This window comes from Panicum virgatum, chromosome 4K, assembly GCF_016808335.1.
Source record: "Panicum virgatum strain AP13 chromosome 4K, P.virgatum_v5, whole genome shotgun sequence".
In the NCBI taxonomy this organism is placed as follows: Eukaryota; Viridiplantae; Streptophyta; class Magnoliopsida; order Poales; family Poaceae; genus Panicum; species Panicum virgatum.
In genome coordinates this window covers 9,648,528-9,653,654 of record NC_053139.1, presented here as the reverse complement: position 1 = coordinate 9,653,654, position 5,127 = coordinate 9,648,528, and the positions used below count along the sequence as shown (strand labels likewise).

Genomic DNA, 5,127 nt, shown 5'->3' with positions numbered 1-5,127 from the left:
TTTGGAAGTCAAAAAATTATGAAATTTATGTAGTAGTGTACTCTTGGCATGCTTAGTTCACTACAAAAATTTCATGTCCAAAAGCTATGCACATGTGTGTAAATCTATTTTTGTTCAGTTTGTCTTGTTTAGGCTAAAATAAATGCTTTATGTTAGTAATAAATGTTGGTAAATTGTTTTTACACTCTTTATCAGTATCTTATCATGCTAATTAATTTGTTCTATCAGGTCCTTGCTGCATGTCAAGTTGTTGGCCTTGTTTGGTTCCTAAATATAGTTGTTCTCTTGTGTGTTGCTAAGAGGTGATTTCCTACATGTTAAATTCAGTAGATAATTCTTGTTTCTTGGGTAATCATGCTAACCATGCTAGAACCAGTTTGTTGCTTGTTTTTATGTACTTTGCTTGTGTTTGCTGGTTAGTAAATAAAGTCCAGAGCTTACTTCTTTTTGCTCTAGGTTTATGCTTAGTCTTCCTAATCAAGTTAGTCACACTTTTTGTAGAAAACACTTCAGGCTAAAATACTTGATTGAACTCTCGTGTTGTAGCACCAACCTAGTGTAACAGTCCAAAATCTCACACAAATAAAATTTGTCTGAATTCAAAAGTTATTTTCAAAATCTAATTTCAAGACTGTTGAGCTCATCTCCCTTTGTTTGAAAAATCCCTCACAAGTTTAAGTTATCTAATTTCTTTCTAACAACTATGATCGAATTAGTGTGTTTCTCTCTTTATTTCTCTAATATCTCTCTGCACACGTGCATTCCACCTCTCTCCATCAATCAGAGCCACTATCCAGAATATCTCGGCTCCAGTTCAAGGGATACAGTACGCTCATGCACACACGAATCAAGCAATCAGCCCACACTCTTCACCCGTACTCCCTCTCTGTTCTTTTCTCGAACGCAGCAAGCAAACAGCAGCACATTAATTCTCATCTCACTCCCTGCACACACCTCCTCTCTCTCACACGTCTCTTTCATACTCTCTCTCCGTCGGTGGTGCAGCGCCCCCCTCTGTTTTTTTTATGCTCCACTGAGCAAGCAGGTAGCACACGCACATGCAATAGACACAGGTAGGTGGACAGCAGTGCAGCACTCACGCACACACCACAGAAGCCATTCACGGCGAGAAGCAGCATGCAGCATGCACTAATGCATGCCCTGATGCATGCACACTCTCGTTCACTCCAACCCAGCACTTCCGTCGGTGCACACCAGTGTTTTCCTTACCGATCGGTAACCGCCGGTTACCGCCGATTTTTACCGATACCGCTACTAGGCGGCAACCCATACCGGCGGTAAATTTCGAAAAATTTCGCCCGAATTTAAAATTTTCAAAAATATTTGAAATAGAAAAGGAAAAAATATGGTAAGAAAGTAGAGATGACATACATCATTCTAATATAGAACATATTCAAATATTTGACTGTTTGGGCACTCAAAAAAATAAAAAAACTTTCGGACCGGTAATCCCAAGCGGTATCCTCTAATCCCGAGCGGTATTCGGCGTTTTCCGAGCGGAAATCGACGCGTTTGGACCGGAAACCACTGCATTGTGAGTATTTCTTGATTTTACATTGATTTTTAGATGTTTGTTGTGTAGCTATATTCAAAAACATGTGTTCATATTAGCTATATGGATCCATTTGTTCATGGTAGTTGGATGTTAATTTGTTCATTTTAGCTATATGTATATATGTGTGTTCATATTTCAAATATGTACATATAATTTCATTTGTTCATTTGTTCATTTGGACCGGAAACCACTACTATGTATTATATATATTGATGATGATGGTTTGTGAGGACTATGGTTGTGATGATTTGCATAAACTATTGTTGTGATGATTTATATGGACTATGGATGTGAATTTCTATTTTTATGGATATGAACTTCTATTCTATGTATGTGTAAATGTTATATAATTGTTTGATATATACCATCAGTAATGATATTTACAAAATTACGGTGAAATGCTGCCAAAATTTTTAATTTTCCAAAGTCATACGGTGTTTACCGGTTAAAAACGACGGTTACCGGTCGGTAAACATCGATTACCGGTCGGTAAACAACGGTTACCGGTTTTTTGAATTTGAATTGTCATTTCGAGCGGTTTCTAGCGGTTTTCGGCGATTTACCGCCGGTTTACCGATACCACTAGTTGGCGAAAATCGCTTTACCGTCGGTAAGGTGAACACTCACGCATAGTACACAGCAAGCCTGAACTCCTCTTTAATGCCACCTCCATTTCTTTTTCTCCCACGTCACCTCCTTCTTGATTTTTCTGCTCCAAATCCAAACAAGCTAGCATGCAGCAGCAATCACTCTCTTTCGTTCTCTCTCTCACTCTCTTTCGTTCTCTCTCTGTCGGCAGCTCTCTCTGACTCACTCCCTCTGTCGTGGACAAAAGTCCACAAGGCAGCAGCAGCAGCACAGCACACCAGCTACTCTGATTTTTTTCCACCGCAAGCCACGGAGCTCTTTTGCTCACTGCTCTTCTTCTCTCCACCGAGCAAACCAACAGCTGTTGTTCCTCTCTCACCCATCGCAAGCCAACAGCAGCCAGCAGGCGAGCAGCATGCCGCCGTGAAACCCACCGCCCTGCTGCGCCCGTTGACGCCAGCTCACGCCGACCAGGCTTGCTCTGCTGTCTTAGGGCACCAAGGTCACCGCGGCACTGTACTCGTTGACGATCTCCGTTGGTAGCGAGCTGCAGCCTGCCATGGATGCCGGCAAATACCGCCGCGGCCGGAGAAATATCTCGCTGGAGCACCGCCTTAGCCCGCCTATAAAAGGAGCCGGTGAGCTCGCGGCGAGCTCAAGGGAAGCAGAGCTCGAGCTCGGAACAGCCAGCGCTGAGGTCTGCATAGGAACGCCTGAGGTCCTGCCTCCACCGTGCTGCGCCGAGCCAACGACTTTTCTTCCACCCTCCTCTGCTCGCTGCTCTGCTCTTGCGAATGCGTCATGGCCGGAGCCACCGTCACGCCGGAACGCCGTCGTAAGACCAGGCAACAGAGCACCTCGCCCTGCCACTTCCCCATGCCGCAGCAACGCCACCACTCGCACTGCATCACCGACGAACTCACGCCGCACACCCCCGCACAACGCTGCTGCCGCGCCCACGCTGGTTCGCCTCGGCATCAAGGCCGGGACGCTGCCACCCAGCTGCAGGCCGCCCAAGTCGCATTCGCTCAGCTCCACCGGAGCCACGCTGCGGCCGCACGCTGACAAGCTGAGGAGCACCGTGCTCGACCCGCTCGCCGCCGCCGCACAGCACCGCCTTGCCATCCTGCTCTGCTGAAGCCGCTGCCGGGAGCAACCACGACGTCAACGGCCACGAGCACGAGGAAGCCGAGCCTGTCCTTGCAGCACACTAACACACCGCAGCCACAGGCGCAGGTCCGCCACGACCAAGCACGGAACACGTCCTGACCCGGGCCAAACAGGCACACCCGTTCCATCGTCGCCGATGTCGCGACGCGAGCTAGCTGTAGCTAGTCACCGCGAACGCGAACACACGATTGGCCTTGCCAAGCCTACTTATGGTACCACGGCCGCTCTGCCCCGCGCTTTCGCCGCGGGCGGGCACGTCACGAACCGACCATGCCGGGCACCATGCGCATGCATGCCGCCGGAGGCCGTCGCGCTAGCCACCGTCCTCGCATACCCCGGGCACGAGCCAAGTCGCCGCGAACCAGTTGTCGCTGGACACCGCGAGCGCAAGCCTGCACAACCAAATAATCTAAAGATACAATCTATCCAACCGTGCACGTGGCACGCTTTTGTTCGATAGAACATTCGCCGAGCCGTTCGCCGGACGAAACGTTACCGACTCGATTGCCACGCGCCAACCTCCTGCTCAGGGTGCCCCTCGCGGTGCCATTCCCTTTCGCTGAGTATACGACACGTGCGAACCGCACTCAGTTGCGCCACAGTACCCCCTTGGCGCCCTGCCGCATCCGTCGCATCGCCGCAGACCGCCGCGCATCACGCTGCCGGCCACCAGCACGCCGCTCCACACCAACAGCTCCACGCACGCGTAGCCACAGCACCATCAAAGACCAGCGCCCTCGCCGGCTTTTGCCCGGCCTCGTCGCAAACGCCGTCAGACACAGCGCTGCGCTCAGCCCCACATGCCCGACCGCTCCTCCACCTCCGGCCTATAAAAGGCGACGCTGAGCTCTCCTTTCCAGCCAGCACAGCTACCTCATTCCCTCGGTTTCATCAGAGCAAGGATTTGCTCGTCACTCTCTTATTCTGACAAGCTGTTCATCGTGCTCTTGGTAAGCACTGCACGCTATATTCATCTTCCTAAATTTATCTAAAATCTAACTCTAACTATCTTTGTTAGTTTTATAATTTATAGAGTTCAGTTTGTATTTATGTATGCTGTGTTTGTTTGATTTGTGACGCGTAATAGTAGCCGAGAGTTCGCGAACAACGACGAGAGGAAGCCTGGAGTCCGGTGCCGCGGGCTAGGAAGTTTGTACCGCAAGCAGAAGCCAGAGTACGTACCGCAACGACGAGGACTGGTACCGCGAGCCTGAAATCGAAACGCGTACCGCGAGTTGAAATACCCGTTTGTTGAGCGAAGGCAAGTTCAACCCCATCCTTTGATGCATGTTTCTGTCCTAGTTTTTATAAACACAACCCAATGGCCTGTTTTATAAAATTGCATATGTTTTGCTTGCATGAAAACACGGTTGGATAGCCACCCCTTGATTTGTGATGACCATTCCTTGACCACCTAGATTAACGTCTGATTTTGCTTGGACGTTAATCGATATTAGAATGCTTAGGACTTTACTCATAATACGATTTGTTTTATAAAGAAAATGTGTGCGTGTGGGATGGATAAATGTGGTGTTTTTGTAAAGAAAGTTTAGACGGGATGGATGTCATATCCACGGATTTGCCATTTGGTGTGCTCGTGCCAATGTGGCAAGGCAAAGAAGGGAGATATCCATCTTGTCATGTCTAAGGACCGAGTTGGTGTGTCATCTCACCTAACTCCACTATCGTGCAAACCACTCGACCGTTGTATGGGCAACGGCGTAGCATAAATCCCACTAGTTGGTGTGATAGCCATCAGGAGGGCTGAGAGCAACGGGTGACCAAGGAGAAGA

The 5,127-nt window shown here is 48.8% G+C and overlaps 1 long non-coding RNA gene across 1 annotated transcript; it reads left to right on the top strand.

Moving 5' to 3' along the window:
- The first annotated feature begins 2,846 nt into the window (after positions 1-2,846).
- On the top strand, positions 2,847-4,699 carry LOC120702980. The gene is made up of 2 exons (XR_005686641.1): positions 2,847-4,284; positions 4,422-4,699. It is a non-coding gene; the product is annotated as an uncharacterized LOC120702980 (long non-coding RNA).
- Positions 4,700-5,127: the final 428 nt, after the last annotated feature.